Source organism: Pseudophryne corroboree, chromosome 8 (assembly GCF_028390025.1).
Source record: "Pseudophryne corroboree isolate aPseCor3 chromosome 8, aPseCor3.hap2, whole genome shotgun sequence".
NCBI lineage: Eukaryota > Metazoa > Chordata > Amphibia > Anura > Myobatrachidae > Pseudophryne > Pseudophryne corroboree.
In genome coordinates this window covers 227,658,867-227,684,895 of record NC_086451.1, presented here as the reverse complement: position 1 = coordinate 227,684,895, position 26,029 = coordinate 227,658,867, and the positions used below count along the sequence as shown (strand labels likewise).

The window sequence follows — 26,029 nt, the reverse complement described above, 5'->3', positions numbered from 1 at the left end:
TCACTTCTGGTCTCAAAATCCGGAAGTAAGGTTTATGCATAGTAACCACAGAATAAGTATCTGGTTAAATGGGGATTAAAGTTTTAAATACATAGGGAAAAGTTTTTTAGAAAACGAGGATGCTGGGGCCAAGATCGGAGCAATAACTCCGTGACCGGAAGTCCATTGATCACCGGACTTCTAGGGGGTGCGTCACTGGACATTGATGCGTCACTTCCGGTTTCGAAGGCCGGAAGTCTAATAGAGCCGTCACCTATGAATTTTATGTGCGGCTGGATAAAGGATCATATAGGGCTGGGAATGATTGTGTGGACTTAGAGGGGGGTGTGGGAATGCACAATAAGTAGTCCTGATAACAGGATCGTAATCGGAGTGAAAGCTCCGCGGCCGGAAATGACGTATGAGCATTCTCATACAGGCGATACTTGTCTGCATCACTTCCTGTTTTGAAAGAAACAGACAATACTGTGTGCAACCTGAATCAACATATTTGGTTAACGCATATTAACCACAAAGTCTGTGTGGTTAACTGGGGATTCAAGTTTTGAATACAATTAGATGAGGAAAGTTTTATTAAAACGAGGATGCTGGGGCCAAGATCAGAGCATCAGCTCCGTGACCGGAAGTCCTTAGATCACCAGACTTCTTGGGGGTGCGTCACTGGGCATTGACGCGTCACTTCCGGTTTCCAAGGCCGGAAGTTTAACGGGGCCATCATCTATGAATTTTGTGTGCGGCTAAGTTAGGGATCATATAATGTTGGGAATAATTAGGTAGACTTAGAGGGGGGTGTGGGAATACACAATAAGTAGTCCTGATAACGGGGTCACAGTCAGAGTGGAAGCTCCGTGGCCGGAAGTGACGTCGGAGCATCCTTATACTGGCAATATCTGTCTGCGTCACTTCCTGTTTTGAAAGAAACAGGAAATACTGTGTGCAACCTGAATACAGGTTTGGAAAATGACCAAGCGATAGTGTTTATGTTAGGTTGGTTGCTAGGTAACCATAAAATAGGTAAAATAATGATATTAAAGCTGAAATGAAGATTAGCGTAAAATACTTTGGTTATACATTGTAAATCTATCATTGTGAGTGGCTAATTCGGGAGGAAAGAGAGGGGGAGAAAAAATAGATAATTTTATAAGTAAATAAACTACTAATTTAATAGTAAAAGAGAATTATATATAGAGAATATACAAGTTTTTTATACATGATGATAGGGTTGCAGCCGAATAATATTAGGTTCAATGAAATTGCATTTTAAATTCTTTAGAAACAAAGGAAAGGGAAGGGACAAAGTATAGAAAATGGGGATGCTGAGTGCATCTCAGTATGAGGAGTTCTGTTATTTTGTTAAGATTACTAAGTGCCTATGTGATGAGTGGAGGTAAAAACCGTGTAGGTGCGGAAAGAATCGTGTATGATTATAAATAGTATGCCATGTTAATGGATTTTAATAAAGGAGGGAATATGAATAAGAAGAATGTTGGTGAGAAGGTGTGGAAATTATAGATTAATATTAGGAGAGAGTGCTTTGTGGGTTTATGTAAGGGTTGTAATAGCTTGTGTGAATGTGAGGGAGCAGGTGGAAGAGCTGGGTGGGCAGATGAGGTGAATGGAGACGGATGAAGAAGAGGGGGAGGGAAAAGGAGGGGGGACAGGAAATTGAGAAAAATTAGGAAGGGGGGGGGGGATAAGGTTTTTGAAACCAAAATGTGGATATACTGAAAGACATCAAATAAAAACTCCATAATTGATGTATTCATTCATGCCTTTTGGTGCAAGGCAATTTAGTTTGAATGTCCATTCGGATTCATGTTTGAGCAGTTCTTGCATCAAGTCTCCTCCACGTATTCCTAAGCTCACTCTTTCCAGGCCAAAGGCTTTAAGTTCTTTGGGGTTGGCCTGATGATGGTTGAGAAAATGGCGTGCCACTGACGTTAATTTTTTCATTTTTTGAATATCGGATGATGCATTTCTCACAGAGCCTATGTGTTCCAAAATGCGTTGTTTTAGGGCTCTTGTAGTGATGCCCACATATTTCATGTCACAACTACATGATATGCAGTATACAACCCCAACTGCATTGCAGTTGATAAATTGGTTGATTGGTTTTTCTTCTCCATATCGATCAGTAACAGAAGATGTCTTGACCATGTGTGGGCATGCATTACAATTTCCACATGGTAAGGAGCCCTTGACGGTTAGTTGTTTTTTGGGATTCTTGGTAAAGTGACTACTAGTGAGTTTGTCTTTAAGGTTTCTGGACCTTCTCCAACTCATGGAAGGTTTTTGTCCTATGGTCTCTGCTAGGTCATTGTCTAGAAGTAAGACTGGCCAGTGTCTGTTGATTGATTCCTGTATCTCCCTCCACTCTCTGCAGAAAGTGCCCACAAATCTGAGCTTGTTATCTTGTTCCAAAGATTTGCGAGTTGCTGTATGTGGAAAGATCAATGTGTCCCTCGGTATCTGGCTGGTGTGCCATTTGGCTTTTTTAATAGACCTGTGACTGTAGCCACGTTCTCGTAATCTTGTTGTTAATTCCATGCTTTTCTGCTGAAAGATTGAAGAATCTGAGCAGTTCCTTTTCAAGCATAAGAACTCACCCTTAGGGATATTTTCCACTGTCGGGGGGAAATGCGAGCTAGTTTGATGTAAGAGACTATTTGTGGATGTTTCTTTGCAAAACAGTTTGGTTTCTATCTGGCCATTGGGTGCTCTGGAGATCAGAATGTCTAAGAAGCATACTGAGTCCTTGCTAATGTGGTGTGTAAGTTTGAGATTGTTCTCATTGGTATTTAGTTCCTCAATGAATGTTAGTAATAATTTTCTGTCACCTTCCCATATCAGGATAATGTCATCAATGTAGCGCCACCACGCAACTACATGCCGAGTGTACTTCTCATTATTTGGATGCATCACAATTTCCCTCTCCCACCAACCTAGGTACAGGTTTGCATATGTTGGTGCACAGGCCGCATCCATCGCTGTGCCGCGAGTTTGAAGGTAGAACCTGTCGTTAAATGTGAAATAGTTCCTCGTTAGTATGAATTCCAGTAGTTCAATTAGCAGGTCATGGAAATCATTATTGTCGGCCATTTCAAGAAAGTATCTTACTGCTTTTATGCCGATGTGATGTTTAATACTGGTGTAGAGCGATTCCACATCAAGTGTAACCAGCAGGTGGTTGTCATCGAGTTGGACATCATGTAATTTTTGAAGTACGTCTGTTGTGTCCCGCAAATACGAGGGTGTATTTAACACATGTTGTCGTAGGTGCAGATCCAAAAAGGTACTCGGTTTTTCCAGAATTCCGCCTTGTCCCGATACAATTGGTCGTCCTGGTGGTACAGAAATTATTTTATGAACCTTCGGTAGAAGGTATAGTTTGGGTATTTTTGGTTTTATGGTCGTTAAGTACTCTGTTTCCTCCTTGGTTAGAGTGCCTTGAGAATATGCCCGATCTAAAATCCTATTGAGGGCGATCCTAAAGTTGTCTGTTGGATCAAACGTTATTTGTTTGTAACACTGTGTATCCCCCAGTTGTCTCATTGCTTCAATAATATACATTGATTTAGGCCAAAGAACGATGTTGCCCCCCTTGTCAGAGGGCTTGATCACTATATCAGACCAAGCTTGTATTTCTCGCAAGGTTCTTCTTTCGATTTTGCTCAGATTGTCACCATAAAATGGTTTAGATTTGGACTTGGTATAGATTTTATCTAGGTCACGAGCTACTAATTCTTGAAATACTCTGGTTTCAGGTGAAATATGTTCAGGAGGAAAAAAGGTTGATTTTTTCTTACATTGAGGTCTCGTAGGTATATCCTTAGTATCAAATTCGCCAGTTTGAAGTTCCTCAAGTGCTGCTAGGGCCTCTATTTCTTCTGTGGTGAGTGATTCATCTGTTAAATTGTGTTCTGTGTCGATTGTCCGCAATGATTCCTGACGTATTGAAAATAATTTTCTGAGAAGTAGTTTCCGCCCAAAAAGTTTTAGATCCTTTTCCCAGTGAAAACGATTAAGTGGTTGTGTAGGCGAGAAGGATAAGCCTTAAGATAAGAGAGTGATATGGTCATCAGTGAGGGTTTTGTCTGAATGATTGATAACTGTCAACACAGTGACATGGATGAGACAATCATGTTACAAATGCAGCCATTAATCCAAGGAATCAGCCACCCAGCACCTGTGAATACACCACCACAGCAAAGCACTCCACCACCACAACACAGCCAACAACACCAGTAGCACAAGGCCCTGATCAAGTGTTTTGGGACAGTTGGAGTACACAGCAGGCCACTAATCAAGATTGCCTGCGTAGGCAGACCCAAATTTTTGCTAACCTACCAGCTCACCTCAGAAGAATCCGCAGAAATATCAGTCGCCAAAATGAACCAACCACCAGAATTGCCAATACCATGGAAATCATGCGTGCAGACATTACACATGTCATGGGCAACTTACAACGCATAATGGAAGAACAGCACAGACAACAGCAAAGCTACATCAACATCTTAGAAAACAATCAAATGATCAATTAATCTATCACCAGAATTTTAGAGAATCAAAATGCTGCAACACGTGAACTTAATGCCACCCTCACAAACCTCAATGAAACACTCAGATCCCAGCACCATCAGCAACCAAGCAGCAGTTCTGGTACGACTACTCCTATTCTATTGCCAGTGTCCTCACCACTAAGGCGCTCCACCAGAGCACGCCAACACAACAGTGATAAAGGCAAAGGCCAGTCCAAGCAGCCAACCCCAAATAAATAAAAAATAGATACACCGATCTCTGTATAGAGAAGAAAATAAACACAGTTAGTAAGTGTAGGTTTGTCACAATATATATATATATAACACCACCTTGTCAATTTGTTGAACATCATTAATTATAAGTGTTACAAACAACAACAGTATTTTTGCCAACACATTTATTCTTTCACATCTTTGATTTTTTTTGGAGGACAAAGTTATTTGATCTGCACATTGATGTTAGCATGTAGTAACAAGACCACTTGATTTTTTTCTAGTCATTACTCTTTCTAGATTCCAATCATTCACATATCCTGCAGGCAGACTAATTGGCAGCCATGCAGAATGTCTTTAGCATGCAGTAACAAGACCACTTGATTTTTTTCTAACCATTACTCTTTCTAGATTCCAATCATTCGCATATCCTGCAGGCAGACTAATTGGCAGCCATGCAGATTCATCCATGACCAATACAACTTACAATTTGATTGTTAACTCTTTTACCTTTCTTCTCTATGTGACATTACAAGAATAACACAATTGAGTTGGCTAAAAAGGTCCTAATATGTTGTGATCGAATTTAGATAATTCAGTGCCAAAATGAATGTCATTATTGTTAGGCCATGTTTGTGTGTGTTAAAAATGAGTAATCAGTTTCTTATACATGATGCAGAAACAAAGAAATTGGAATTTTTTTTAATAAGCACAAATAATGTGTATAATAATGGATATATGTGGAAAACTGTGTATTGACTTACAAATCAGCAAGTTTACTGCAGCAAACATTATGAAATAAATTATATTGGATGATACTAAGTTTGTGTCCCTTAAATACGATGGAGCATCACACATAGGGACACATGTATTCCTCAAGGCTAACATATTATATGTGGAGGAGTGTTTCATTAGGACACAGGTTCTCAAACTCGGTCCTCAGGACCCCACACAGTGCATATTTTGCAGGTCTCCTCACAGAATCACAAGTGACATAATTAGCTCCACCTGTGAACCTTTTAAAATGTGTCTGTGAGTAATTCATACACCTGTGCTCCTACTGGGTGACCTGCAAAACATGCACTGTGTGGGGTCCTGAGGGCCGAGTTTGAGAACCTGTGCATTAGGACGTTACACACAATCATAAAGTAAAATACTAAGTAAATTATTATGTGGATTATGTGTGCTTGTAATAAATTATCAGTGCAAGTTTAATAACTCTTATCCAGACTTCATGCATGCCACTCATAATCTGTTGTTCTGAGTTTTAAAATAAACACAATACACATGCACCATTTGTTTTGCATAGGAGATTTGTTTTGTTTCAAGGAGACAGACACATTCTGAGTAATGGTTTTTAAAAGAAAAATGGGGCAACATATATTTAGGCTTACACAACAAATGAAAGAAGCAAACAAAACTTACCTTAAAAATAAAGATTTATGAGGTCTTGCCTAACCTGCCTCCCTACATCTGTAATCCAAGTATCACCAGATGTCTCTAATTCCTCTGCTTGCTGGCTGCTTTCTTCATCCTCCTCCTCCTCCTCAACATGTGGCAGATGTTGTTGCAAACACATGATATGAAGAAAGCAGCAGCAGAACACAATTTGAGTCACCTTCAAGGGACTATACAACAAAAGGCCACCAGACTTATCCAGACACCGAAACCTAGATTTCAGCACACCAAAACATCTTTCTATCACATTCCGCGTGGACTTATGTGCATGATTGTAATTGTGTTCAGCAGGGGTATCAGGTCGGGACAATGGAGTTAGAAGCCAAGAGAAACAGCCATATCCTCCATCACCTAAAAGACAGATATAGTAACGTGATTCATGTTAAGATACAGCAACACATAAGTAACACACTGGGGCAGATGTATTAACCCGGAGAAGGCATAAGGAAGTGATAAACCAGTGATATGTGCAAGGTAATAAAGGCAGCGGACAATCAGATCCTAAATTATAATTTACATATTGGAGCTGATTGGCTGGTGCCTTTATCACCTTGCACATATCACTGGTTTATCACTTCCTTATGCCTTCTCCAGGTTAATACATCTGCCCCTGTATTTGGACAAAGTAGACACAGGCCTACACATATAAAATTACATACCCAGCAGCCATCCATCTGGCATTTGTCCGTCCTCAAACTTATCAAAGAGGGATGACTGACTGAGGATGAAGGAGTCATGGCAGCCCCCAGGGTAACCAGCAACAACACTCATTATTTTGAGATTTGCATCACAAACCACCTGCACATTTGTGGAGTGCTCTAGATGACGATTAGTATAGATGTGCTGCCTGCCCCTAGGTGGTCTCAGCTGAATGTGTGTGCAATCTATGGCTCCAAGCACATTGGGCATGCCAGGCAGCTCATAGAAATCTACCCTGACACATGCCACTGAGACTCCTGGGTAGGGAAGCAGATTGAAGCATTGATGTGGGGCTGCAAAACAGCCAACACCTGTGTGTATATTTGATAGAAAATTAAACATGAGATTTTAGGACAGAACTGGCCACTGAGTAATTAAAACCAACCAAAAACAGAGGAGGTAGTTAGGTATACATCACCTGTGTTAATATTCTAGAAAATGAGGGCTGTGAGATTCCTATGACATCCCCAGACACAGCCTGAAAGCTGCCAGTAGCCATAAAGTGCAACACAGCCAGGAGTTTGTGCAGGCCTGAGACAGAGCGAGAGCGTGCTGTCTCAGGGTCTAGGCCCAGTTTGACAAGGTCATACAGACGGAAAATGTTGTTACGATTTAGACGGAACATCTGTATGACCGTATCATCAGACAATGCGTTCAAGTTTAAACGCCCCCTAAAAAACGAGGCCTGCACAGTCTCCGTGGAACCTGTACAACCTGCTGGCCATGTTCAGTTTCTTGGCCCTGGTCACTTACAGGCTGATGTCTGAGTCTGAGGAATCCCAAAGCACACAAAAGATCACTGGCCTACAGTCCTACTGCCATTTCTGAGGATTGGTGGATTGAAATGGGCCTAAGATCCTTTTATAGGCATCCTAATTCAGGTGTGAGTGATTTGTTAGTTGCAACACATGTAAACACGCCTGAAAAAAGCAGGTTTTTTGCAGCTTTTTTTAACGAATCGCAAAAAAATACGACCGTAATTGAGCACTCAGAGACTAACACCCAAATACGAATGAATAGTGAATATCCGTGTTGTATGAAATAACAGCCGCGTTTGACCGATGGTCTATTCATTCTTATTTTTGAACTTTGCCGTTAAAACCATTACGAATAGCCCAAACACTGCCGAGATTTGTGCTTAGTGAATTCCTGTGTTGGGACTTAGAAAAAAAAAACACAAATCGGTCAAACTCGGATTATTAGTAAATATAGGCCATGGTGGTCTCCACTTCACCCCCCCCCCCCAGGCCTGGTAACAGTAAAGGAGGTGGGGTTGGATTATTACTATCCCAATCTTTCGCATACACAGTTCTACAACAGGTACCATCACTCACATTTACATCATTTGAAGTACATTCTATCTAAATTTACACTCCTTTTTCTCTGCGTGTTGCAGCTATCTATCGCCCACCTGGCAACCCAAACAATTTGTAGATGATTTTTTCTGCCTGGCTCCCTCACTTCTTATCCTCTGACATCTCCACCATTATCATGGGAGATTTAAATATTGCTATTGAGTCCAAAATCTGCTGCTCATGCTTCCAATCTACTCTCTCTAACCTCCTCTCTCGGCCTCTCACAATGGGCTGACTCCTCTACTCATCAGAAGGGCCACTGCCTTGATCTAGTATTCACCAGACTATGCTCACTAACACTCCTTTCCTTCTCTCAGATCACAACCTAATCACCTGCATGCTCTCCTCTAATACTTCAAATTCAGTGCCACTGACATCCTCCAATCCTCCTCAAACCTGCAGAAATATTAATGCAATTAATCTTCAGGAACTTTCCAACTCACTGCAACAACAGCTTTCACCAATTTCTGCATTCACTTCTCCTGAGATGGCTGTATCACACCTGAACCATACTCTAGAGATAGCTCTTGACGAAGTGGCTCCATCTACCCATCACACTACACGTAGACCTATATGTCAACTGTGGCACTCTAAAGTAACAAGACACCTACAAAAACTGTCACGTAAAGTTGCATGCCAGTGGCGTAATTCACGTATTCCAAGTGACTTCCTCACATATAAGATTGTCTACCATTCTTATCTTAATGCTCTGGACACTGCCAAACAAACATATTTCCAAACTCTCATCTCTGCTCAAGCCTCTAACCCCAAACGACTTTTAATACATTTAAATCACTTCTCAACCCTCCTTCACCCAACCCGCCAGCCACTATATAGGCACAAGATCTTGCTTCCTACTTCAAGGACAAGTTTGACAAGATCCAAGATGAAATGGTATGCTCTTCCTCAACCAGTGATCTACTCAATTCCTTACCTGAACCCTCTGGCACTTTCTCTTCATTTGATCCCACTAATGAAGATGAAGTATCAACACTTTATTCATCCTGCTACTCTACTACCTCTCCTCTTGATCCTATACCTTCACAAATAAGTAAAGCTCTGTCTCCTGTGCTCATCCCAACCTTAACTAACATCTGTAATATCTCTCTCTCTACTGGTATCTTTCCTTCACTGTTCAAGCATACAGTGATTACTCCCATTCTGAAAAAACTAAATTCTGACCCTAACTCTCTCTCAAACTACTGTCCCATCTCTCAGCTCCCATGTCTCTCCAAGCTACTTGAAAAACTTGCCTACACTCACCTCACACACTTTCTTTACTCATACAACTTATTGGACCCACATCAATCAGGCTTTCGCTCCCAACACTCCACAGAGACAGCACTGACTAAAGTAGTGAATGATCTAGTCACCGCGAAGTCTAAAGGCCATTACTCACTACTCATTCTCTAGATCTCTCTGCTGCTTTTGACACTGTTGATCACTCTCTTCTCATACAAACACTGCAGTCCCTGGGTCTTCAGGACACGGCCCTCTCTTGGTTCCTATCCTACCTATCTAATCACTCTTTCAGCGTCCGTTTCTCTGAATCCACTTCCTCTTTGCTATCTCTTTCAGTTGGAGTACCACAAGGCTCGGTCTTAGGTCCTCTGCTTTTCTCAATCTATACCTCATCTCTTGGGAAACTAATCAGTTCTTTTGGATTTCAGTATCATCTGTATGCAGATATTACTCAAATCTACCTATCCTCCCCAGATTTGTCTCTATCTGTATTTGGTCGGGTCACTGAATGCCTCTCTGCCATTTCATCTTGCATGTCATCTCACCACCACAAACTTAATATTTCCAAAACAGAGTTAATTATATTTCCACCGGCCATTAACAGTTACCAACCTGATATTTCTATCACTGTTGAGAACTCTACAATCAACTTTACACCACAAGCTCGCTGTCTAGGTGTCATACTTGACTCAGATCTGTCCTTTGCCCCCCACATTCAATCTGTCTCAAAATCATGTTACATGCATCTAAGAAACATATCCAAAATACGATCATACCTTACACAAGACACTGGTAAACCCCTAATCCATGCTCTCATTATCTCCTGCATTGATTATTGCAATAGTCTTCTTACTGGTATCACTAAGAGACTCTCACCATTACAATCCATTCTGAATGCAGCTGCGAGGCTAATATTCTTTGCTAGACGTTCATCGTCTGCAGACCCACTTTGTCAGTCCCTCCATTCGCTACTGGTATTCTACCATATTCAATATAAAATACTGTTACTTACATACAAAGCTAATAACCATACTACACCAACATACATCTCTTCGCTTATCTAAAAATATCTCCCAACCCGGCCCCTTCGCTCTTCACAAGATCTACATCTCTCATCCACGCTCATTACTTGCTCCCAAGCATGATAACAGGACTTTCTGCGGGCTGCACCCACTCTGTGGAATGCCCTACCACGTACAATAAGATTCTCCTCTAGTCTTCTAACCTTCAAGCATTCCCTGAAAACTCACCTATTCAGGCAAGCATATCAAATTCCAGAACCTATCACATTTTCTTCGTAGCTTTCCTATTCAATGATATCCCCACAGTACAGTACCTACATATCCCCCACCCTAACCCCTCCTCCCCACTGCCTAACCCTAACCTCCAGGACACAGCCTAACCCTTATACCGCATCCTAAACCTACCCCCCTTCCCCCTGCTTACCTGTGGTGCGCCGCGGTCTGTCCTCATTCGCAAATCCGGCTGTTGGTATTCCAGCACCGGGATGGTGCACCCATTCTGGATGCCGGTGTAGGCATTCAGAATAGGGTCGGTATTACGGCATCGGTATTCTGACTGCCAGGATACTGACAGCCGGGATCCTGACTGCTTCCCAGCCTCACATGCCCCAGTCCGACACTGTGTGTGTGTATACACCCTCAGTTGTCAATAGGTACTACAGTAGAGTTACTTTAAACTTCTCAAATGTTGCTTCCCTGGGTTGATAGCAAATTGACTCACCTGACTCAGTGCATATGTTGCTACAAAGGCATATTTTAAACTTCCAATAGGACTTTGATAAATTTCATCTCTCATGTCCTCTATCTCTGCTTCACTTGTAGATGACCTAGCTTTGGTGCTTTTGTAAATATGAATACATATTAGTTTCACATCTGACAGCTTATACTTTTCTTCAGTGTATGTTTGCTGATGCATGGTGATTGTTCATGGTTCCAAGTGTTGAAAGTCTTAGGCTTGGTACTTTTGTGTGTGTAGTGCATTATTCTCAGTACTTCAACTGGGATGTGTTCTTGGTACTGCAACTGTTTTGTCCTCACAATGTGGGTAATTCCAAGTTGATCGCAGCAGGATTTTTGTTAGCAGCTGTGCAAAACCATGTACACTGGAGGGGAGGCAGCTATAACATGTGCGGAAAGAGTTAGATTTGGGTGGGTTATTTTATTTCTGTGCAGGGTAAATACTGTCTGCTTTATTTTTACACTGCAAATTAGATTGCAGATTGAACACACCCCACCCAAATCTAACTCTCTCTGCACATGTTAAATCTGCCTCCCCTGCAGTGCACATGGGTTTGCCCAACTGCTAACAAAAATCCTGCTGCGATCAACTTGGAATTACCCCCAATCTCTGTTGTGAGCTTAGTCATTTTAGATTCTAGAGCTACTACCAGGAAATCAATTTATATGTTCTGTAGCAATTCCACTGCAACCTCCTTGTGATCAACTTAATCTCCTATAGATGTAAATGGTATAGAAATATCATTCTGTTAATAGGCCTAATTCAGACCTGATCACTACTGTGCTTTTTCGCACAGCTGCCGATCAGGTCTGTACTGCGCATGCGCGGGCGCTGCAGTGCAGCGGCGCATGCCAGACAGCCGATGGCCATCTCAGCCCTGTGATAGCCTCTGCCTGATTGACAGGCAGAGGCAGTCACTGGGCGGGATGGGGCAGGCCGGCGGCATTTGGCCGCCGTTTTAGGGGTGCGATCTGGGTAATGCAGGCGTGCAGCAGCTGCATAATACGCAGCTGCTGCGACCTGGACAGTGATGGGTAGCTCCCTGCCAGCACGCAGGAGCTGCACTGGTAGGGTGCTACTCCTCAGGTACAAAAGCATCGCCGCCGTGCAATGCTTTTATACTTGTGTGGGGAGGGGGGGAGGGCCTGACATGCGGGGCGGACTAGCCTTGCGCTGGGTGTCCCCCGCATGTCTGAGTAACTGATCGTAGCTGTGCAAAATTTTGCACGGCTACAATCAGGTCTGAATTTGGCCCAATGTACAGCAGTCATGCATGTTGCTGCATTCACTCCACTTGGTACTGTACAGTGTATGCCTTAAATTTATCCTTCTCATGAGTCCTCTGTATTCATGTATCCGGGGCTATCCACATGTCATATGTTGACAATTTCATGTGAACTGTGGAGTAAACACTGAAGCATATGGTCACTATTGTCATTTCTGAGGGTTGGGATTGGCTAGGGCAGGTGTGTGAGGCTGAAGTCTGAACTGCAGTGCTGAGGTGTGAATGAAGCTGGGAGGTTTAATCCAGCTCTTCCTCATGGATTGAGGAGAGAGAGGAGGCAGTGGAGCTGTAGGTACTGTAGTATGAGAGATGAGAGTCATTGGAGTTCTAGTGATGGCTAGCCCGAAGATGGAGACAGGGAAGATAACTTAATTAATACTGGAACTGCAGTAGAGTAGGAATTGGATGTTGATCTGGATTGGAACCAGATGTAGACTGGACAAGAACCAGATGGTGACTGGACTGGAACTAGATGGTGACTGGACTGGAACCAGATGGTGACTGGATTGGAAGCAGGTTGTGACCAAAATGGAACCGGTGTTGGCCAGGTTGGAACTGGAGGGTGACCAGGTGACCAGACTGGAACCGGTGAGTGACAATGAACAAGTCTTTTGTAGAAGTAGACTGTAACACAGTGGTAACTGAAGACTTGCATCACCAGGCTGGAACTAGATTTGGGCGGACTGGAACCAGATAGATACAGAGTACCTAGGAGCTCAGCACAGAGCTGTAACTTCAGCAGAAGCTACATTGTACTGGCGATTTGAACCAGTCAGAAAATGGAATTTATAGGGCTGAGCATTTGGTGATTGGATGCTACGGTCAGCTGGTCTGGGAACAGTGCTCTGAGTGATGGAGGAGAGTCAAGTGACTGAGTCCAACATGGCTGTGCCCATACTGAGGTTTTGGAGGGAACTTTGGTAAGCAGCGTGAGTACTAGCACGCTGTGTATACACACTGAGCGCAAAGTGCTACAGGGAGCTGCTTCCATGTCCAAATGGAGAGCGCTGAGCGGGCACAGTGCAGACAGACCTCATAGCCAGCTGGGAGCAATATGTAGCACAGGCAGACCTCTGCATAATCCGGGAGTGAAGTGCGGTCACAACACGAGCGTACCTCAGCGCCAGCTGGGACAAATACTGCAGAGGTAAGAAAATGGTTTTAAAACTCCAGAGCATGACACCCATGATGCAATCTACTCCCTTAGAATTAGGACTTTCACCTAGATTAGCAGAAATCTTCCAAAGTCTTTCTAGTTTAAGCTGCATTTCCATAGCGAACTTCCATGTGGCATAATTCTCTGAGCCTCATTTATAATCCATGTTAATTTTCAGAGTTTATTATTATTATTTTGACTATCAGTATTCTTAGTGCTAAAAGTGTAAACCTCCTTAAGACTCCTACTGTAAATATAACTCTTAAAATATGATAATATTATGAGAAACAATGAGTCTCTTTCTCTATGTTTGCTTCCATCTTGTTGTTGTTTTGCATGCCGCAACAAACCTTATAACAATTAGGTCAGTAATCAATACCAAGGGCCTAATTCAGACCTGATTGCAGCAGCAAAATTTTTCTCTAATAGGCAAAACCCTGTGAACTGCATGCGGGGCAGATATAACATGCGCCGAGAGAGTTAGATTTGGGTGAGGTGTGTTCAATCTGCAATCTAATTTGCAGTGTAAAAATAAAGCAGCCAGTATTTACCCTGCACAGAAACAAAATAACCCACCCAAATCTAATTCTCTCTGCACATGTTATATCTGCCCTACCTGGAGTGCACATGGTTTTGCCCATTAGAGAACGATTTTGTTGCTGCGATCAGGTCTGAATTAAGCCCTTAGTTCAACAGCACCAATGTGTAGTGGCATTGATACCAGATTCCAGCATAATACACAGCATTACAATAAGTAGCCAGTAGGAACACGTGGAGCTTGAACGAAAAGCATATACTCATTGGCAGATGGAGGCATACAACGCAAGGGCAGAAAACAAATTCTAACAAGCATATGAAACCTTGCAGAGCAACGGCAGAAGACATACATGAATCGGCAGATGGATACTTGCAGAGTAGGGAAAGAAGGCAGGTCCAAAGTGGCAGATGTAATCTTACAGAGCAAGGTGAGAACTAAGCAGATCTAAATGGGCAGATAGAAGCTTGCAGGGTGAAAACTGAAGGTAGATCCTAATAGGCAATGATAACCACAATTCTCAAAAAATGCACTGTGCAATTAGCTTGTTGATTGTTACAATAAATTCCCAAATACTGTTCCAAGCATTGACTGTTTCTGCTTGGCCATTTGTGTGTGCATGGTAATGACAAAGACAACTTGAATTATTATTATTTTTCTCTGAAGCTGTAGAGAATTTTATTTGTAAAATTTCACAAAATGTCTTAAAAAATTGAAAAGTATATTGTGGATCCCTGTTTGTAGCAATAGAATCTGTACTCCTATAAAGCCTGTACAGTACACATTCTTTAAAACCAAATGAGCTGTCTGAGGAACAGTAGGCAACTTAGTTAGAGATACTAAGTATCTGAGTTTTGAGTGTCCACAAACACCAATATAGTGGAAAAACCGTTATAACTGGAAGACCTGTAATGAAATCTAAAGAAATATCTCTCCAAGCATCTGAATGCACGGCAGCGGATTAAACAACCACATGTTTGTGTATGAAATGCCTTATTCCGGGAACACACACGACAATCTCTATTATAGGTTTTGGAATCCATCACGTGATCTGATCCCAAAATAACATGTTGTATTAATGTATATTCTGTACGGAAATTGTCATTTGTAAAACTGTATGAACTGAGTCAGGCAGGAGCAGATCTACTATGAAACTAATGAAGCTTAAGATTCAGGGCCCCTAATCCTATAGAGGCCCCTTTTCACCTCTTGTGTTTATGTACTGTATGGTTATAGCTCATCACCAATAACACCATGACAGACAGGTTTCTAGTACAGCACAGCTTAGATGTGCATTGCTTAGGGCAGTACGGATGGTGTAATGGTTAGCATTTCTGCCTCACTGCACTGAGGTCATGGGTTCAATTCCCACCACGGCCCTAACTGTGTGGAGTTTGTATATTATCCCCGTACTTGCGTGGGTTTCCTCCGGGTACTCCGGTTTCCTCCCACAATCCAAAAATATGCTGATAGGTTAACTGGATACCAACAAAAAAAATTAACCCTAGCGCGAATGTCTGTGAGTGTACATGTGGTAGGGAATATAGCTTGTAAGCTCCACTGGGGTAGGGACTGATGTGAATGTCCAAATATTCTCTGTAAAGTCCTGCGGAATATGTGTGTGCTATATAAATAACTGATAATAAATTGGGAGTTGTAGTCTAGCTCTGTGATTTGTGCTCTGTAAATAGCATGTATCACCTGTTTGGATATTAATCAGATCAACTTTAATACATATTTTAGCTCCTCTTAAATGCTCAAATTTAGAAATCAATGGCAACGGATATCTGTTCCTAAAGTAACTGCATTCAGTGAACTGTAAAATTTCTTACCAAATTATCATCAATATTCTCTTTTTAAGTCTGCAGCTCAGGTTGCACAAGAAAATGTATATGTCCAAATGGCATTTGACACTAGGCGGAAATTCTATTGTACAATCATAAATCCTATATAGTGGCAGAATCTCCCTATAGAAACTTGCAAAACACTTTATGATTTGGTTATCTCAATGAATCAATTTGACGTGTTTTGCCAACCACGGCACTCCAATAACCATGGGAAACTTTAGAGAATAAACAATATCCAACAGACAATTCTTTCAAAATGATGTTGTGAAGTTTGAATAATTACTGGTTGTGTTTCTTGGTTCAGCAAAACAGATTTACAGTGCCTTGCTAAAGTATTCATCTGCCTTGGCTTTTTACCTATTTTGTTACATTACAACCTGTAATTTAATTTAAAAAAAAATTTATCTGAATTTTATGTGATGGATCTGCACAAAATAGTCTAAGTTGGTGAAGTGAAATGAGAAAAATGTATATAAAAAATATTTTTTATAAATTAAAATGTGAAAATTGGCATGTGCATATGTATTCACCCCCTTTGCTATGAAGCCCCTCAAAACTTCTTGTGCAACCAATTACCTTCAGAAGTCAGATAATTAGTTAAATGAAGTCCACCTGTGTGCAATCTAACTGTCACATGATCTGTCAGTATAAACACACCTTTTCTGAAAGGCCCCAGAGGCTGCAACACCACTAAGCAAGAGGAATCACACAGAGCCGGCCCTAGGCAAACTAGGCAAATGCCTAGTGGCACCAGCAGCTTCTGCTGATTAAAATGATATGCGGCATGCCTATATCCTGTGTGTAGCATTTCGTATGCAGATACAGCCACAGTCGCACACAGAATATAGGCATGCCACATATAATTTTAAACAGCAGAAGCTGCTTGTGAATCCTAGGCACATAGCAATGCAAATAACATGCATTTACATCAAAAAAAGGTGCTCCAAGTTAGCAGAACTGCCAGCTGACCCATGCCAGGCATCTCTTGCTGCATGGTGTATTGAGGCAAGATTTATGATGACACATCTGTATCCAAGCAGAGGCAGAGGTCACAGTGTAAACGGCCGTGTGAGTGCTGTGTGTGAGTGGGTTGGTTGTACAATAGTATTCGGCATATGTGTAAGGTAGAGATGAGCGGGTTCGGTTTCTCTGAATCCGAACCCGCCCGAACTTCATGTTTTTTTTCACGGGTCCGAGCGACTCGGATCTTCCCGCCTTGCTCGGTTAACCCGAGCGCGCCCCGAACGTCATCATGACGCTGTCGGATTCTCGCGAGGCTCGGATTCTATCGCGAGACTCGGATTCTATATAAGGAGCCGCGCGTCGCCGCCATTTTCACACGTGCATTGAGATTGATAGGGAGAGGACGTGGCTGGCGTCCTCTCCATTTAGATTAGGGTTGAGAGAGAGAGAGAGAGATTGACCTGAGGCTGTGATACTGTAGAAGAGAGTGCAGAGTTTAGTGACTGACGACCACAGTGACCACCAGACAGTGCAGTTGTTTGTTTTATTTAATATATCCGTTCTCTGCCTGAAAAAAACGATACACACAGTGACTCAGTCACATACCATATCTGTGTGCACTGCTCAGCCCAGTGTGCTGCATCAATGTATATATATATCTGACTGTGCTCAGCTCACACAGCTTATAATTGTGGGGGAGACTGGGGAGCACTGCAGTGCCAGTTATAGGTTATAGCAGGAGCCAGGAGTACATAATATTATATTAAAATTAAACAGTGCACACTTTTGCTGCAGGAGTGCCACTGCCAGTGTGACTAGTGACCAGTGACCTGACCACCAGTATATATAATATTAGTAGTATACTATCTCTTTATCAACCAGTCTATATTAGCAGCAGACACAGTACAGTGCGGTAGTTCACGGCTGTGGCTACCTCTGTGTCGGCACTCGGCAGCCCGTCCATAATTGTATATACCACCTAACCGTGGTTTTTTTTTTTTTCTTTATACATACATACTAGTTACGAGTATACTATCTCTTTATCAACCAGTCTATATATTAGCAGCAGACACAGTACAGTGCGGTAGTTCACGGCTGTGGCTACCTCTGTGTCGGCACTCGGCAGCCCGTCCATAATTGTATATACCACCTAACCGTGGTTTTTTTTTCTTTCTTTATACATACATACTAGTTACGAGTATACTATCTCTTTATCAACCAGTCTATATATTAGCAGCAGACACAGTACAGTGCGGTAGTTCACGGCTGTGGCTACCTCTGTGTCGGCACTCGGCAGCCCGTCCATAATTGTATATACCACCTAACCGTGGTTTTTTTTTCTTTCTTTATACATACATACTAGTTACGAGTATACTATCTCTTTATCAACCAGTCTATATTAGCAGCAGACACAGTACAGTGCGGTAGTTCACGGCTGTGGCTACCTCTGTGTCGGCACTCGGCAGCCCCTCCATAATTGTATATACCACCTAACCGTGTTTTTTTTTTCTTTCTTTATACATACATACTAGTTACGAGTATACTATCTCTTTATCAACCAGTCTATATATTAGCAGCAGACACAGTACAGTGCGGTAGTTCACGGCTGTGGCTACCTCTGTGTCGGCACTCGGCAGCCCGTCCATAATTGTATATACCACCTAACCGTGGTTTTTTTTTCTTTCTTTATACATACATACTAGTTACGAGTATACTATCTCTTTATCAACCAGTCTATATATTAGCAGCAGACACAGTACAGTGCGGTAGTTCACGGCTGTGGCTACCTCTGTGTCGGCACTCGGCAGCCCGTCCATAATTGTATATACCACCTAACCGTGGTTTTTTTTTCTTTCTTTATACATACATACTAGTTACGAGTATACTATCTCTTTATCAACCAGTCTATATTAGCAGCAGACACAGTACAGTGCGGTAGTTCACGGCTGTGGCTACCTCTGTGTCGGCACTCGGCAGCCCGTCCATAATTGTATATACCACCTAACCGTGGGTTTTTTTTCTTTCTTTATACATACATACTAGTTACGAGTATAATATCTCTTTATCAACCAGTCTATATATTAGCAGCAGACACAGTACAGTGCGGTAGTTCACGGCTGTGGCTACCTCTGTGTCGGCACTCGGCAGCCCGTCCATAATTGTATATACCACCTAACCGTGGTTTTTTTTTCTTTCTTTATACATACATACTAGTTACGAGTATACTATCTCTTTATCAACCAGTCTATATATTAGCAGCAGACACAGTACAGTGCGGTAGTTCACGGCTCTGGCTACCTCTGTGTCGGCACTCGGCAGCCCGTCCATAATTGTATATACCACCTAACCGTGGTTTTTTTTTCTTTCTTTATACATACATACTAGTTACGAGTATACTATCTCTTTATCAACCAGTCTATATATTAGCAGCAGACACAGTACAGTGCGGTAGTTCACGGCTGTGGCTACCTCTGTGTCGGCACTCGGCAGCCCGTCCATAATTGTATATACCACCTAACCGTGGTTTTTTTTTCTTTCTTTATAGTCATACTAGTTACGAGTATACTATCTCTTTATCAACCAGTCTATATTAGCAGCAGACACAGTACAGTGCGGTAGTTCACGGCTGTGGCTACCTCTGTGTCGGCACTCGGCAGCCCGTCCGTAATTGTATATACCACCTAACCGTGGTTTTTTTTTCTTTCTTTATACATACATACTAGTTACGAGTATACTATCTCTTTATCAACCAGTCTATATTAGCAGCAGACACAGTACAGTGCGGTAGTTCACGGCTGTGGCTACCTCTGTGTCGGCACTCGGCAGCCCGTCCATAATTGTATATACCACCTAACCGTGGTTTTTTTTTCTTTCTTTATACATACATACTAGTTACGAGTATACTATCTCTTTATCAACCAGTCTATATATTAGCAGCAGACACAGTACAGTGCGGTAGTTCACGGCTGTGGCTACCTCTGTGTCGGCACTCGGCAGCCCGTCCATAATTGTATATACCACCTAACCGTGGTTTTTTTTTCTTTCTTTATAGTCATACTAGTTACGAGTATACTATCTCTTTATCAACCAGTCTATATTAGCAGCAGACACAGTACAGTGCGGTAGTTCACGGCTGTGGCTACCTCTGTGTCGGCACTCGGCAGCCCGTCCATAATTGTATATACCACCTAACCGTGTTTTTTTTTTCTTTCTTTATACATACATACTAGTTACGAGTATACTATCTCTTTATCAACCAGTCTATATTAGCAGCAGACACAGTACAGTGCGGTAGTTCACGGCTGTGGCTACCTCTGTGTCGGCACTCGGCAGCCCGTCCATAATTGTATATACCACCTAACCGTGGTTTTTTTTTCTTTCTTTATACATACATACTAGTTACGAGTATACTATCTCTTTATCAACCAGTCTATATATTAGCAGCAGACACAGTACAGTGCGGTAGTTCACGGCTGTGGCTACCTCTGTGTCGGCACTCGGCAGCCCGTCCATAATTGTATATACCACCTAACCGTGGTTTTTTTTTCTTTCTTTATACATACATACTAGTTACGAGTATACTATCTCTTTATCAACCAGTCTATATATTAGCAGCAGACACAGTACAGTGCGGTAGTTCACGGCTGTGGCTACCTCTGTGTCGGCACTCGGCAGGCAGTCCGTCCATAATTGTATACCACCTAACCGTGGTTTTTTTTTCTTTCTTCTTTATACATACATAGTTACATAGACATCTCTTTATCAACCAGTCTATATTAGCAGCAGACACAGTACAGTACGGTAGTTCACGGCTGTGGCTACCTCTGTGTCTGCACTCGGCAGGCAGTCCATAATTGTATACTAGTATCCATCTCCATTGTTTACCTGAGGTGCCTTTTAGTTGTGCCTATTAAAATATGGAGAACAAAAATGTTGAGGTTCCAAAATTAGGGAAAGATCAAGATCCACTTCCACCTCGTGCTGAAGCTGCTGCCACTAGTCATGGCCGAGACGATGAAATGCCAGCAACGTCGTCTGCCAAGGCCGATGCCCAATGTCATAGTACAGAGCATGTCAAATCCAAAACACCAAATATCAGAAAAAAAAGGACTCCAAAACCTAAAATAAAATTGTCGGAGGAGAAGCGTAAACTTGCCAATATGCCATTTACGACACGGAGTGGCAAGGAACGGCTGAGGCCCTGGCCTATGTTCATGGCTAGTGGTTCAGCTTCACATGAGGATGGAAGCACTCAGCCTCTCGCTAGAAAAATGAAAAGACTCAAGCTGGCAAAAGCAGCACAGCAAAGAACTGTGCATTCTTTGAAATCCCAAATCCACAAGGAGAGTCCAATTGTGTCGGTTGCGATGCCTGACCTTCCCAACACTGGACGTGAAGAGCATGCGCCTTCCACCATTTGCACGCCCCCTGCAAGTGCTGGAAGGAGCACCCGCAGTCCAGTTCCTGATAGTCAGATTGAAGATGTCAGTGTTGAAGTACACCAGGATGAGGAGGATATGGGTGTTGCTGGCGCTGGGGAGGAAATTGACCAGGAGGATTCTGATGGTGAGGTGGTTTGTTTAAGTCAGGCACCCGGGGAGACACCTGTTGTCCGTGGGAGGAATATGGCCGTTGACATGCCAGGTGAAAATACCAAAAAAATCAGCTCTTCGGTGTGGAGGTATTTCACCAGAAATGCGGACAACAGGTGTCAAGCCGTGTGTTCCCTTTGTCAAGCTGTAATAAGTAGGGGTAAGGACGTTAACCACCTCGGAACATCCTCCCTTATACGTCACCTGCAGCGCATTCATAATAAGTCAGTGACAAGTTCAAAAACTTTGGGTGACAGCGGAAGCAGTCCACTGACCAGTAAATCCCTTCCTCTTGTAACCAAGCTCACGCAAACCACCCCACCAACTCCCTCAGTGTCAATTTCCTCCTTCCCCAGGAATGCCAATAGTCCTGCAGGCCATGTCACTGGCAATTCTGACGAGTCCTCTCCTGCCTGGGATTCCTCCGATGCATCCTTGCGTGTAACGCCTACTGCTGCTGGCGCTGCTGTTGTTGCCGCTGGGAGTCGATGGTCATCCCAGAGGGGAAGTCGTAAGCCCACTTGTACTACTTCCAGTAAGCAATTGACTGTTCAACAGTCCTTTGCGAGGAAGATGAAATATCACAGCAGTCATCCTACTGCAAAGCGGATAACTGAGGCCTTGGCATCCTGGGTGGTGAGAAACGTGGTTCCGGTATCCATCATTACTACAGAGCCAACTAGAGACTTGTTGGAGGTACTGTGTCCCCGGTACCAAATACCATCTAGGTTCCATTTCTCTAGGCAGGCGATACCGAAAATGTACACAGACCTCAGAAAAAGAGTCACCAGTGTCCTAAAAAATGCAGCTGTACCCAATGTCCACTTAACCACGGACATGTGGACAAGTGGAGCAGGGCAGGGTCAGGACTATATGACTGTGACAGCCCACTGGGTAGATGTATGGACTCCCGCCGCAAGAACAGCAGCGGCGGCACCAGTAGCAGCATCTCGCAAACGCCAACTCTTTCCTAGGCAGGCTACGCTTTGTATCACCGGTTTCCAGAATACGCACACAGCTGAAAACCTCTTACGGCAACTGAGGAAGATCATCGCGGAATGGCTTACCCCAATTGGACTCTCCTGTGGATTTGTGGCATCGGACAACGCCAGCAATATTGTGTGTGCATTAAATATGGGCAAATTCCAGCACGTCCCATGTTTTGCACATACCTTGAATTTGGTGGTGCAGAATTTTTTAAAAAACGACAGGGGCGTGCAAGAGATGCTGTCGGTGGCCAGAAGAATTGCGGGACACTTTCGGCGTACAGGCACCACGTACAGAAGACTGGAGCACCACCAAAAACTACTGAACCTGCCCTGCCATCATCTGAAGCAAGAAGTGGTAACGAGGTGGAATTCAACCCTCTATATGCTTCAGAGGTTGGAGGAGCAGCAAAAGGCCATTCAAGCCTATACAATTGAGCACGATATAGTAGGTGGAATGCACCTGTCTCAAGCGCAGTGGAGAATGATTTCAACGTTGTGCAAGGTTCTGATGCCCTTTGAACTTGCCACACGTGAAGTCAGTTCAGACACTGCCAGCCTGAGTCAGGTCATTCCCCTCATCAGGCTTTTGCAGAAGAAGCTGGAGACATTGAAGGAGGAGCTAACACGGAGCGATTCCGCTAGGCATGTGGGACTTGTGGATGGAGCCCTTAATTCGCTTAACAAGGATTCACGGGTGGTCAATCTGTTGAAATCAGAGCACTACATTTTGGCCACCATGCTCGATCCTAGATTTAAAGCCTACCTTGGATCTCTCTTTCCGGCAGACACAAGTCTGCTGGGGTTGAAAGACCTGCTGGTGACAAAATTGTCAAGTCAAGCGGAACGCGACCTGTCAACATCTCCTCCTTCACATTCTCCCGCAACTGGGGGTGCGAGGAAAAGGCTCAGAATTCCGAGCCCACCCGCTGGCGGTGATGCAGGGCAGTCTGGAGCGACTGCTGATGCTGACATCTGGTCCGGACTGAAGGACCTGACAACGATTACGGACATGTCGTCTACTGTCACTGCATATGATTCTCTCAACATTGATAGAATGGTGGAGGATTATATGAGTGACCGCATCCAAGTAGGCACGTCACACAGTCCGTACTTATACTGGCAGGAAAAAGAGGCAATTTGGAGGCCCTTGCACAAACTGGCTTTATTCTACCTAAGTTGCCCTCCCACAAGTGTGTACTCCGAAAGAGTGTTTAGTGCCGCCGCTCACCTTGTCAGCAATCGGCGTACGAGGTTACATCCAGAAAATGTGGAGAAGATGATGTTCATTAAAATGAATTATAATCAATTCCTCTGCGGAGACATTGACCAGCAGCAATTGCCTCCACAAAGTACACAGGGAGCTGAGATGGTGGATTCCAGTGGGGACGAATTGATAATCTGTGAGGAGGGGGATGTACACGGTGATATATCGGAGGGTGATGATGAGGTGGACATCTTGCCTCTGTAGAGCCAGTTTGTGCAAGGAGAGATTAATTGCTTCTTTTTTGGGGGGGGTCCAAACCAACCCGTCATATCAGTCACAGTCGTGTGGCAGACCCTGTCACTGAAATGATGGGTTGGTTAAAGTGTGCATGTCCTGTTTTGTTTATACAACATAAGGGTGGGTGGGAGGGCCCAAGGACAATTCCATCTTGCACCTCTTTTTTCTTTTCTTTTTCTTTGCATCATGTGCTGATTGGGGAGGGTTTTTTGGAAGGGACATCCTGCGTGACACTGCAGTGCCACTCCTAAATGGGCCCGGTGTTTGTGTCGGCCACTAGGGTCGCTAATCTTACTCACACAGTCAGCTACCTCATTGCGCCTCTTTTTTTCTTTGCGTCATGTGCTGTTTGGGGAGGGTTTTTTGGAAGGGACATCCTGCGTGACACTGCAGTGCCACTCCTAGATGGGCCCGGTGTTTGTGTCGGCCACTAGGGTCGCTAATCTTACTCACACAGCTACCTCATTGCGCCTCTTTTTTTCTTTGCGTCATGTGCTGTTTGGGGAGGGTTTTTTGGAAGGGCCATCCTGCGTGACACTGCAGTGCCACTCCTAGATGGGCCCGGTGTTTGTGTCGGCCACTAGGGTCGCTAATCTTACTCACACAGCTACCTCATTGCGCCTCTTTTTTTCTTTGCGTCATGTGCTGTTTGGGGAGGGTTTTTTGGAAGGGACATCCTGCGTGACACTGCAGTGCCACTCCTAGATGGGCCCGGTGTTTGTGTCGGCCACTAGGGTCGCTTATCTTACTCACACAGCGACCTCGGTGCAAATTTTAGGACTAAAAATAATATTGTGAGGTGTGAGGTATTCAGAATAGACTGAAAATGAGTGTAAATTATGGTTTTTGAGGTTAATAATACTTTGGGATCAAAATGACCCCCAAATTCTATGATTTAAGCTGTTTTTTAGTGTTTTTTGAAAAAAACACCCGAATCCAAAACACACCCGAATCCGACAAAAAAAATTCGGTGAGGTTTTGCCAAAACGCGTTCGAACCCAAAACACGGCCGCGGAACCGAACCCAAAACCAAAACACAAAACCCGAAAAATTTCAGGCGCTCATCTCTAGTGTAAGGGGCATTATGCGTGTCATGTGTATAAATGCATTAATAATGTGCGGCATATGTGTAAGGGGTACTATGTGTGTCATGTGTATAAGGGCATTAATAATGTGTGGCATATGTGTAAGGGGCACTATGTGTGTCATTATGTGTATAAGGGAATTAATGATGTGCAGTATATGTGTAAGGGATATTATGTGTGTCATTATGTGTATAAGGCACTAATAATTACGGCATATGTGTAAGGGACATTATGTGTATAAGGGTATTAATAAAGGTTGGCATAATGATGTGAGGTGCATTATGTTTATAAGGATATTAATAATGTATGTTATATGTATAAGGGGCAATACTGTGTGGTGTTATGTGTATAAAGGCATACTAATGTGTGGCATTATGTGTATAAGGTGCTCTACTGTGTGGTGTTATGTATAGAAAGGGCACTACTGTGTGGTCTAATATGAATAAAGAGCAATATGGTGTGGTGTAATGTAAATAAGGAGCAATTCAGTGTGATAATAAAGTTGCAGTACAGTGTAGCGTAATTTCAATTGGGGGTACTAATGCGTGGCCATGCCCCTTGACATCAAAAACACACCCCTTTTTGGGCGCACTGTTCCTATTTAAAATATAGGTAGTAGGAACACCAAAATAAGGACTTCTATGGGTGAGAGATGATGGTGCTGGGAAAGGGGTGCAGGGTCATAGGCTGAACTAGCGTTGGTGCTAGGGGGTACCAGCCAAAATCTTGCCTAGGGCATCATATTGGTTAGGGCTGGCTCTGGCATCACACCATGAAGACCAAGGAGATCTCCAAACAAGTCAGGGACAA

General features: G+C 43.2%; 1 long non-coding RNA gene across 1 annotated transcript in view; it reads left to right on the top strand.

Moving 5' to 3' along the window:
• The window catches only part of LOC134947640 (uncharacterized), a 78,747-nt gene that overhangs the window by 37,262 nt on the left and 15,456 nt on the right, over positions 1-26,029 (top strand). The window lies entirely within an intron of this gene.